The sequence below is a fragment of the Anas platyrhynchos genome, chromosome 4 (assembly GCF_047663525.1).
Source record: "Anas platyrhynchos isolate ZD024472 breed Pekin duck chromosome 4, IASCAAS_PekinDuck_T2T, whole genome shotgun sequence".
In the NCBI taxonomy this organism is placed as follows: Eukaryota; Metazoa; Chordata; class Aves; order Anseriformes; family Anatidae; genus Anas; species Anas platyrhynchos.
In genome coordinates, this window is record NC_092590.1 from 72,327,492 (window position 1) to 72,340,203 (window position 12,712).

The window sequence follows — 12,712 nt, forward strand, 5'->3', positions numbered from 1 at the left end:
CTGGGTACCAGACCAAGCAGAAGCCTGTAGCTTTTCCTCCCCTTGGACTGATGATGTAAGCAGTGAGGTTAAAGTGGTTTGCAGAAGGTTACACAGCAAGTGAATGGGAGAACAGGTATCACAGCAAGTTCCTCCCAGCTTTAATGCACAGAGTTCAAAACCCACTCGCTAGCTGCTGAAACGTGAAAAAAAATGGTCTTCAAGGATTTCTGCCTTCAAGTGGGCTTAAACACATGATCACATCTTTCCCTTTTGAAAATATATATTAAAAACTCCAGCATCATTTCTTTTCTTGTCAATGTAACGGGAGGAAGAATATTGTCATTTGGGTTGCTAATGTACTATTCTGGGTTGCCATAGCAATAACATATGATTATTCTGTTCAATTTTTATTTAGGAATTGTATTCAATCAGCTTTAAACTGAATTCACCAATTTTCCCAAGCAGTTGGTGTCATACTTTGAACAAGATACTTAAGTGGAAAAGAATGGCCGGTTCAGGTACTCTTTTCATCTTTCTGATAATTTTACATCTCCTCTTGAGTTTTCTGTCCTTAATAGAGACATCCTGAAGCCAGTTCAGCTAATCAATATATTTATGCAACAGTCAGGAGCTGCCATATGGTGACATTCTCCTCTGAGCCTGTTCCCGACTCCTGGCTGGGTCTATTCCTGGATTTACTGAGAATCCTCTGAGAATAACAGCTGGGTGTAAAATGATAGCCTGAGGGTGCTGTCCAACACACACTTCAGATTTCGGATTATTTATATATTTAGGCAGATAGTGATAAAGTAGGGCTTGCTCTCCGTATGGTTTCTGATTATAGAAAGCAGGTTTCTGTACAGGCCCTCCAAATGCTCTGTGACTGAAGGAGCACGGCAGCTTCCCAGTAGATAGTGGTCTGGATATAGGCACATCTATGAAATGACCTCTCTGAAACACATAACTGCATGCTAAAGGTGATGTTTGTCTTTAATGCTGTTTGCTCTTGTAAGTACTGAGGTTGCTGGAAAACCATGAAGTCTCTTTTGGTGGATTGAAGTTTTTGACTTATGCAAGGGTAACTCCTGAAGAAGGTAGAAGTGAGCTTCTTGGCTTGTCTCACAGTGGAGATATGCCTGCTTGGGCTTTTCAGTTTTATTAATCATAGAATCACAGAATGGCTTGCACTGGAAGGGAACCTTAAGGATCATCCAGTTCCAAACCCTTGCCAAGGGCAGGAACAACTCCCAGCAGCCCAGGCTGCCCAAAGCCCCATCCAGCCTGGCCTTGAACATCTCCAGGGATGGGGCATCCACAGCTTCTCTGGCCAACCTGCTCCAGTGCTTCACTACCCTCATAGTAAGGAATTTCTTCAAAATACCTAATCTGAATCTCCCCTCTTTTAGTTTAAAGCCGTTCCCCTTGTCCTATCACTATACTCCCTGACAAAGAGTCTCTCCCCAGCTTTTCTGCAGCCCCTTTAGGTACTGGAAAGCCTGTATAAGGTCTCTGTAGAGCCTTCTCTTCTCCAGGCTGAACAACCTGGCATCCCTTCCCTCCAGACTGTTAACCGCTTGGTTATCTCAGCTTGGTGTCATCATAACATATTTTGGGGCTATGGTATTGGCTCCGTGACCATTTCTGATTTTGCACAGAGCTGCAAAGTACTAACTAATCCACTCTGTTTGGCTGCACCTGGAAACCACTTGTTTCCAGACCTTCTTTCAGCATCTTGTGTCACTTCCCTACAGCACATATTGTTCAGAACTACGGCCAAAGGCAGTTGAGGTCTCCCCAAGCACAGATTTTTCCCTCTCCGTCTGTTATATCTACATTTCATGGGAAATGAACTGGAAACCAGTTCACTGACACAAAAGGCTTCAAATAACCTTATATGAGTAACAAAAGTTACTCATCTTTGGAAAACTTTAAATAACCTTAAAATTTAGACCGGTCTTTTCTTAAGTGGATGGGCAGTATGGCGTGTGAGAGCTTGAAATGATGAGGAAGAGGGGGAATCAAGTTTTATAGGGGAAGGAGAGGCTTATTCTAGACAGTAGGTCACCACAGATAGCTTGGTACTTGGTAGTTCAACAGCTCACACCTTTTCCATGAGGATGCAAACTGTTATGAGGTAGTTGGGTAGGACAAAGCAATGCCGATGGGGATGCATTTCTGTCCCCAATAAATGTATTCCTGGCATGGTGATCATCACTCGATGAGCTTTGTTTTAGTTATGTGATACCCCCCATTTCAGCCCAGGACCTTCTCACACTTGTAAATGTTTTCAAGACTGAAACTGTAGGCACCACCCTTAAATGATTCACATTTCTAAAGGCAATTGTTCCCATAAAAGAATGAGTTATATTTTGTACATACGAGTGAACGACCCTATGGAGAGTAGAATGTTTTCCAAGCCAGCTTATTTCTATGCAAGAAAACACTGCCCTAAGATTAACTCATCCAAAGATTTCCAGATACAACTTCCCATTGATTTTACAAGTAAGGTGGATTTTCCAGGCAGACCAGAGGCCACAGGACTTTTTTACCTGAATAGTCATTACAAACAGAGAGATGTGCGTGAGCTGATTAGAAAATACCCTTTGATATGCCACAATAGGACCTCAGTCTTGTTTTGTACTCTACCATTAGTGGAAATAAATGCCTGAAGTTCAATAACATCTGCTGCCATTTGCCTTTCTTGCTGAAGAAGGCAAAAAGAGAGAGGAACCAGTTTTAAACACAGGTTCATGCAGACCTTTGAGGATTTATGCTGGAAAGTGTTTTGACATTTATAAGGCTCATTTAATCACCTCAGGTGGTGTAAGGTAGATACTTTACTGCTGACACCGAGAAATTGCAGGAAATATTTGAATGTGGTCATGGTATAATGGGAGTTGTTGGTATCTCTTGAGGCTGCACAGCCCAGGCAGTAGTTCATGGACATATTCTGGTATTATTCTTAGGAAAGACGCAGGGTTTGAGCTGGGTGTTATATTTTAGCCCTCTCTACTCATTGCCTTCTGAAATCCAATTGCTGCTTTAACTTGCAGTTTGTCTTCCGTTCCTGAAAAGAACACAGCAGTAAGGAGGTGCAGGCTGAGTATCTGGTGACATTCCCACTGACTGGAAGAGGGGAAACATAACCCCCATTTTTAAAAAGGGAAAAAAGGAAGATCCAGGGAACTCCAAGCCAGTCAGTCTCATCTCTGTGTCCAGCAAGATCATGGAGCAGATCCTCCTGAAAACTATGTTAAAACACATGGAAAATGAGGTGATTGGTGGTATGTATTGATGGCTGAGCTGAAATGGGTTCCTGGGCCTCAGGAAGGGGTGTGGAGGGGCCAGGAGAGCCTGGACATGGACTTTAACATCTACTGCTCCCTTCAGGGCCTAGATGCTGTCTCCTATTTCCTTTACATTTCTTTTTAATTATCTTCACAGGACCAAAGGATAGGGAGCAGCAACTTGGCAAGGGAAGCAGGAATGTGCATTCAGAGGCGTCAGCTTGTTAAAGACTTCTCTGAGCTTAGCAGTCCTTGTGAACCAAGGGAGAGAAATGATTGAACCGAGCCAGTGCCCTAGGAGCTCCCTGCTGTGCATAGCAGTTTATGGGCCTCATGTAGCCTCCAAGAAAGTAACCTGTACATTTCGTAATTGATTTCAGCAAGAGTAAGGTTAAGGCTGTATGTTTAGAGAGTCATATTAAGAAAAAAGATTTTTCAGTTCCCTTTGAAAACTGCAGCTTGGTGTGGTAAGGACTTTTGCTGTTGCTGGATGTTTCTTCAGAACAAGAAAAACAGTTATACGCTATATGGCTGACTACATAAGAGGGCCTGTTCCTACCTGATTCATGGCTATAGTCCAAATATAGCTTCATCCTTTATATATGCCCATATAAACACAGGCACCTTGCTAACGTGTGAATTAGGAATTAATTTGCCATAGGGTCTCTTTATAATAAGTGAAGATAGAGACGAATCTATGACTCAGATCTTAGTGAGCTAAACTAATATTTAGAGAGAAAAGAAGGCTTTGCTTTGCTCAGACTGCTGCTTTTCACAGGGACATGCATACTGATGTGTATGTATTGCCTACACCTAAACCAAGGACAGATAAATTGAGATTAGAGAGCTGGTTCCTCTTGTCTTCCTCCCTCACCTATTGAACTAGGCATATTTTGATCTTCTCTATGCATTCAGCTCCTATCCTGGGAAGGAAGATTTTATTAATGCTCAAATAATTGGTCTGCTATTCTGCTCTATCCATGGGGCCAGCGTATGGCAACTATGGTTAATTTGCTCCCTTAAAATGGATCCTAAACCTGTATTTCTCTAACCTGGATGGTGAAGAAAACGTGTCTTAAGTGTGCCTAAAACAGTTCATCCCCTTCCTAGGACACTCACTGAGGCAGTCACTGGTCATGATGAGACACTAGCCATGGAAATATTAACTGGATGTATTAGAAGAAGTCATGTGGCATAGGCATTTTATAGCTGTTTTAACTTCCCATTAGTGCATACTAGTTTTTAATGAACCAGAGGTGATCTTGGAGCCAAGAGGATCAACACAGCATTAATTTCTTTTCTGTTTGCTCATTCACGGCACATTTCCAAGGAATCCCTTAGGGCCCAACTATTTTATTGCCTGAAGGGCTTTAATTCAGAGATGCATAAGGGCCCTCCAGGCCACAGGACAGAACTGCAGCAGCCAGGTGTCCTGATGTGACAGCATTAATAACCCTGATGGGAGAAAACTAATCAGTAAAAATGCTAGCTGTGGGTGGAAGACACTAGCCAAAGCCCCACAGTTCATATAAATGTAGGTGTTCAGCCTAGACAAAAATACAGAACTGTGTCTATGCTGCCGCTGGGTAGTCCTGGTAGGATTCCTAAAGTGTAACACCGTGCTCCCATCCTCAGTGGCTAAGCCTGTACTTCGACAGTAAGTAGTGAAAGCAGTTTCCTTGTCTACAACACACCACTCCAATGTGCAAAAAATGGTATTTATGCCCCATTTTGAAACATAAATTAGCCACTAAGAGAAACACGCTGTCCTTTTTGCGATAATGAGACAAAAATATTCCTTCACACCCAAAAGGTGTGTTTTGTTTTCTGCCAGTTGATGCAGTGAAGCAGATTTCCCAATTGGCAGCAACATGAGATGCTGTAATTTCCGAACTGTTTGGGCAGTTTAAAGGGCTTGGCAGACAGTGGAAACTTTTTTGAAGAGCTGGAGGCCAGAAAGTTGCTTGGCTGCATAAAAGTCTCCCCCTGTATCCCCATGTGCGCCCCCCTTACCCCCCCTCCAGATCTGACCTTGTGCCCAGGGAAGCTGGGGAGGTCTGGCCCTTGTCCTCATGGGGAAAATTGCAGCCAGAAGTGGAAAAACACCTGCATGAAGCCCCGCCAACAGAGCTGCCAGTCTGAAGGAGTCCAGTTAGAAATGAAAAGACCCAGCTTACACCCTGTCCTGCCAGTAATATTCCTTTTTGGTCAGATACTTCATATGAATGGCAATGCGTCTAATAATTTTCAACAGCATGTTGTCTGGGTACTTATTTTGCTATGGACTTCTGTCAATGAAAAAGCTGCACTGGGTCTACCGATTTTCATCAGCATGCTGCCTGGGTACTTACTTTGAAATGCATTTCTGTGAATGAAATCTCAGCAGAACACCGATTCTAGCATCCTTGAATACTGGCACTGTTTATAACTAGTGTCTGAATTTAGTCCCAGCCTCGACCTGGCATGTCAGCTTTGCCTTGAATGAAAACACGTATCAGGCACTTTTTGTTCTTGCAGCGTTGGACTTCTCAGCCCAGGTTTCACAGCTCAAGAGTTTATTTTTACTTTTCTCTTTTTCTTCTTTATTTCTTTTCTTCTGCTCTCTCTGAGTTACATGGGGTTTATTTCTCATTTATCGTGATGTTACTTACAGATGAGAAGCAAAGGCAGTCTCAGCAGAAATGATTAGTTATACATCCTTCTTATTTATTTTTTGAACTTTTTGATCTAGTTTTGCTATAGTATCCTTAATATTGTTCATGAAAGGAAATGAAACAGATCAATTCAGGTAGCCAAAGACTTCTGAGTACATTTCCTAGCAAACATTTTCCCCGTGTTATGACTGGTACTAGTAATGGTTGTATTACTCTTTTACAGCCGTCTGAAATCAATACTGTTTTTACAAGAGGGTTACTGTGAAACTGAATGTGGCGTGGTAGAGCTGCCTTCATCTGCCTGATCCTCTTCAGCACTGATAGGTTGTATAGGCTATCTCTGGGTGACAGTAGTTGGAAAATGAGTAATTATCTAATTGCTGTTGATACATCTTTGGTAAGAGTCGTATCTTGTACTGTAGACAAAGCCATACTTGCAAGTGGAAGGAACTATAGTCTACCAAAAGGCAACTGAGCTGGTATATGAAAAGCCTAGAAACAAAAAAATGAGTCTCAATGGCCTGTGTTTCACTAGGAAGGGGTCACTTCTGTCACTGTCATCTTCTGAGTGCCACTGCGAGCTGTATGGCATGGATGTAGTTGCCAGGAGGTAGTTGCCGGTAAAGGTTTTGCACAGGGTTGGCTTGTGGATGTGTGATCATTTTTACTTCTCATTTTGAAAGATCACATTTCCACCTGGATCAATGTAATTCATTTGAAGTCAGCTAATGGAAAGTCAGCAAATCTGCACAGATTTCTGTCATCTGAAGATGTGACAAGTAGTTTCTTCAGCCAACTTTAAGCAACTGTAACTAACTCATACTCAGTCTGGTCTTCCCAGTGTGGAAGCTGTTGAAAAACTTCTTGATCCCTCAGTTGAGCTTGATATTTCTGTTCCCTTGTGCACAGAGTGCTAAAGACTTTCTGGTGTCTGAGCAAATGTGAGTAATCCAGTCCTCATGTAGGACCCCTGGGGAAGTTCAGACAAGAATACAGCTCACAAATGTGAAGAAATGAATCACTAAATAGCACAGCCTTTATTTGGTAATTAATCAGTTGACAACGTGCCTCAAGGAAAGAAATAAGCCAGACTATGAGCGTATTTGTATATACACTTGTCTCTCTCTTTATACATTTGTGCAGTTATTTTAGTCATATAAAGCATATATACAACTAAATTTATCCTTCTGCGAGTTTGATTTGCTTCCTGAGCAGACAGAAGGTCTCAGATCATGGAGGGCTGGAACATCTGCAGTCTTCTTTCCTCAGTGCTTTGCCAGGTGGCCTAGAATGAACTGACACAGCCCAGAAGCTGCTTCTGGTATCCAAGGAAAAGTGGGTCCCAGACAACTATAAGCTGTGGTGAAGCAGAACCGCTTTCCCAGTAAGGCATTTTCTGGGCTCCATAAGAGGGTGACAGCATTGGTGCTGACATTGTCAGCCTTTCCCAGAGAATCCCCATTACAGAGACTCCAAAAACCATGGACTTTCCAAAGAAGCACAATGGCATGGCATGTTTTTGGGTTACTTTGATAAAACCCGCTTAAAATAATGTTTTCAGAAAAGAAGGACTGTGCAGAATTTGCTTCATATTTGATAGTGGGCTGGTACTGGTCCTATTGTTAAGGCATGTGCACTTTGCAAGGATTTTTAACATATATGAAATGGGTACTGTTATATATATATATATATTACTAGGAAAAGTATGCTAAATATCCTGAAAACCTTATATGTTTTTCATGCTTAGACAACCAGACTTTACAATCAGGTCACAAAGCTGGGCAATGTGTTTTTAATATCCAGCAGGATTGTTAATATATTTCTTTGATATATTCCTGAGGACCAGATTGAAGATCCCAGTTTCCACTGGGATCATTGAAAATTATGGGCACACAGCAGTCAGAACACTTTATAAAGTATAAGAACCGTCTCATGCTGACTTAACCCAAAAGCTGTTGTCAATGGGGGATTATTGAGCAGCGGTGTTTCTGGAAGGGAGAGACAGAAATATATGAACCATGTGAGTATTTGTCAGCGTTTTTATCAGTGAAATGGAAAAAAAAAATCTAAAAATATTGCTGGTAAGATTTTGGAAAGCACTGTAATTGGTAGTGCAGCCAAGAATGAGAACTGGACAGTCAACTAGAAGCAGAATGTCTTCATAAAATATATTGTAATGGAGCCAAATGCAGTACATCCAAGAGCAAAGGGAACAAAAATTAATTTAGAATTATCCAGAGGTGGTTGTGGAAAAAGAAATCAGCCTACGTGCTGCTGTCATGGTTTTAGTCAAAGGGTTGGCATGAATCAAAATATGCCTTGCATTTAGTATGGAGATAATTCTACCTACACAATGGAAGATCATACTCAGTTCTGGTGGCTATAATTGACCAGGTTTGTTTTGAGATTTAAAGAAAATGTCTTCACAAACAGCACATTTGGGCTCATAGAGTTCTATGTGTTCAGACAGTCCAAAGGAAATGAAATAGGTGAATTGGTTACAACAGCTACATGCCTCCACATGGAGAAAGTACCAGCTTAAAAATGTGCTTTCAGCTTGTGGAGAAAGGTGTAAGAAGAATGAGGGTCCAAGTGTTGAAGCCACATTGTTCCAAACTGAAAATGAAGCATGAATTTTAAGTGATGATCACTGACTGTTGAAACAAAAACTGTCAAGAAAAATAGACATTTTTCCATCCCATATTGTCTTCAGATGAAGATTGGTGGCCTTTCTAGAGAAAGTAATGTACTTTGGTATGGCACAAGTGAAAGTTCTTCACTTCAGCATCAGATAACTGGGAGAAATGTCATCCTGTGAAAAATTATACACTGGGCTATTTCAAGCTGTACTATTTGAGTTCCCAATCTGAACATTTTGGGCTAAGAAGTTTTCTCAGATTCCATCATCTTAGATATTGACAAAGGCTGTAAAGAAATCTAAGGGCACATCCACATCTTCAGACAGAAACATGTCCATGAATGGTTGATTTGCCAGAGCACACCAAGTGCAGTGGAACTAGAAACCATCACTAGTGACACCCAGCGTAAACCACTAATCAAGCAGCTACTAGTCAAGTGTAATTAGGGTAGCCCATGAATCAAGCTGTTGATTTCTAACTAGAAAGAGATGTGGGAATTTAACAGAGTAGTCTTCATGAGGGCTTTAAAGGAGAGTGCAAAGGTGAATTAACATGCTTATATTAATTTTCTGTCTATCAGTTCTTAATTGGACTGATTCAGTTTAGTTTTCCATTTCAGTTTCAAGAAAGATTATTTGAATGAAAGTTTTGACCACTGAGTTTTGTATGTTTATAAGAAGACGCTCTCCACATCCCAAAGAGCATTTTCTGTCTCACCAGTGAGGAGTTTGGATGACTTATTTAGACGCCTGGCTGAGTGAAAGGTGACCTCTTACTGCTTTCCAAGCATCTTCTGGCCAACCACTGAGCCTAGAATGGTCAGCAAAAATGCATGTGCTTCTCCTGGCTCAGCAACAAGTAAAACAAATGGGATATTGTAGAAGGTGAGCAGAGGTGGGGTGGTGGTGCTAGAGGTATCCTGGGAGCATGCAGACGTCAGTGAGAGGAAAAAGAATGAAGTAAGGGACGCAGTGGAGCTGCTGGTTTGCAGTGGGACTGTTATAAAAGACAAGGCAGACATGATCGCAGTATCTGCTGTCCATTGAGCTCAGGCAGTGATTGCGATGTAATGCTTCAAATGAGGGCAGTGAATATTTAGCACCTTTCCTTGCCAAGACCCTTACTGCTGGTCCTTGGATATCTGTTCTATCCAGCCAGGTCAGCTTGTGCACGGAGAGATTTAATATCAAACGCAGTGTGAAATTCAATCTCTCCTGTTAGACGAGCTCTGACAATGGAGCTGCCATGTGCTTGGTGGGTCATGTCAGCATTAATTTATTGCCCCAGGGTGCTGTGGAAATGTCTCTAGACTGTCACACTCCCACACTGCTGAGCTCTTGGCTTGAACACAGTGACCAGGCAGAAGGTAATCACATAGATGGGGCCTTTTAGAGGGGAAAAAAGCATTCAAAAGCAGCCACAGACACCCTCCAGTATTATCAGACCTGTTTGAATGTATGTAGAGTGAAACATTACTGACAACACTGAAAGCCATCAAATTAGAAAAATCAGAGTTGGTAAAAGAGAAATGCATGGGATATACAAGGAAAAGAGGGGAGAGAAAAGAACTATTATCTTTAATTTATAATCAGGTGAGACAAAGTTAAAATAAGTGTGACATGAACCCCCCATGTGCCAAATGTGTTTAGATTGCAATGGAGGAGGTTAACTTATTACACCATATGTAAAATATGCACAAAACTCTATTTTGATGGAAATAATATTTTTGAAAAGGAAAATAATCGATAACATCTTTCAGTGAGGAGCCCATTTCAATGGTCTTTCTCATGCCTTAACCAGGAGTTGTTGCTGCCATTTGATTCAGCCTGCTCTTCCCACAGCTCACAGAGTTACAGCACCTGTGAGGTTAATTCTGCAGTTTTGATTCCATTTCCAGATGAACATTTTGTTTCATGTATTTCAAGCAGTGCAAGCAAAGAGATGCTGCTTTACTTAGAGAAACTGAGCATAATGAAATTAGAACTGAAATAGCAGGATGCTGTAGTGAAAGATGAAATGCAGATACTGTATGGTGCAGTTTGGTAGGCAGACTGCACAGAATTAAACTCTCTTATGCTGTGTAAGCTCAAGGGCCCATGTGGATTTGCCTGTCCCCACACTGCCCCTCTCTGCGATTCAGAGACACCTTGTTTTGTGTTCTTGTTTTAGTTCTTTGGCAGTTCATGAAAGTCTGTGTGCTCCTGTATCTCAGATTAGAGGTCTGCATGGGAAGTCAGGTTTAAATAGGCTGAAGACGAAGGAAATCTTCCTTTCTAAATAAATAGTACAAAGGGCAAGTGCTGTTTGTGTAGGAAAAATACTGTTTGTGTAGGAGAGAAGCCAATAAAATCATGCAGTAAGGGTGATGAGCTGCACTGTAAGCTTACTGAGTTGTCTGAAGTAGACTCTGGTACAGCTTGTGGAGGCTTCCAGAGCAAGAGCCAGAACCCTCTTTGGAAACATTAGTATGGGGAATTAAATCATGGGGTTTGTGATTGATCTCCCAGATGCCAGACATCCAGCTTTCATTCTTTGCTATTGATCTTGAGGTCTAGCTCAAAGGGGATCTGTTTGTTATGTAGTGGGGGTGTTCTCTTCCCCCTGCTCCCAGGACCTGACTGCAGAATGTGCAGGAAGCCTGCTGGACACAGGTTCTCCTCCCCAGAGTAATACCCTAACCCCAGTGCTGCAGGATCTCTCTGGCCATGTGAGTTTTGTGGTCCCTCGTTATACATTAGCACAAGGTCAGTGGAAGGCATGGTGGGTCCAAAAAGAAGCCATGCCTGTGCCTGCCACTCTCCAAGGGTGTTGGCTCTGAGCCCTCTCCAGCAGAGCTGGGAACTGAACCCAGGACTCCCACAATCTCCCTTCCCTGCTGTTTCCCAAGTTAAAAAGTAAAGTCACTCTGCAGATGAGAGGGACAGGTCCTGCAAAGAACAATGAATTTACTATACCCCTGAGGAGTTTGTGCTGCTGTGTCTCAGATGAGCAGCAGTACTCTTCAGCTGACTGACAGTAACTCTGTACTACAAGGTGGCTGAAGCCCTAGTTGTGATCCTATCTGATGTCCTAATGGCCTAATAATCTCCATAATGTGACTTTCACAAGGTTGTGAGAGAAACCCATGGCCCTAAGGACTCCATGCTGGGGTGAAGTCTTATGTCAGCCTCCAGTTTGCTTGAAATCTCATCAAAAATGATGCAGCATCCTGATCGGTCCTGGCATGAACTTATACTGGTACAGCCTCAGGTTGGAAATTATCTCACTGCCTCTGTTTGTCTAAGCATTTGCCCTTCAACATAACCTACTCACATACAGTCCTGCTATGGGCAGTAGAGGTAGACATCCCCAGATGGCAAATCATCCTATCCCAAAAGAAATATCTAAGCCGCTACCTTTCTTTCCCCATGGTCTACAGACAGACTGGATGACTGGTTCAGGCTAGATACCGAAGGAACTAAATCCCAGCTTAAGCCAAAGAGTCTTTGTCTTCCCAGCAAAGCTGCTTTGGCTAGGTGAAAACAGCATTTTCTCTAATGCATGAACTCACTATGAACTCATGGCTGCTCTCTGGGTAGCCCTCAGACATGCTTCTGGTTTCTCTGAGCTGGAGAAACCTTTAGATGTGTAGGCAATATCCAAGGCTGCCATCCCAGCTTTCCATTTCTGCCACAAACAGTGCTGAGAGGCTGTACTTTTTGCTATGAGATACCATTATTCTTGTTTTCTGGGCTCTAATACTGGGGCAAAGGTTTATGGAAGAGGTGTGCCTATCTTTCCTTTGGCACCCGGTGCTGTCAGGCCTGGGAACGGTCTGAACTTTGTTATCAAAGTGTTCCCTGGCCTCACAAATTACCGGGTAAAATTCTATAGCTCATGAAAGAAGTCACACTAAACAATCATAATGGTCTCTTCTGGCTGTTCAAGATATTTTTTTCCCCTTATATTCACTTTACACCTGTTTGATCCCTCCAACTTTATGTAATTTTGAAAGAGAATTGAACTTTCTGAAGCCATGCCTTTAAAGTCATCCTTAAGATATCTCTGTGCAAAAACTAGTCACTTCTTCTGATTAGGGTATACTTGAAGGATCAAGGTCTAATGAGTACAAGCTCTTCCCATAAATGAGCAAGAAAGTTACAGAAAAACT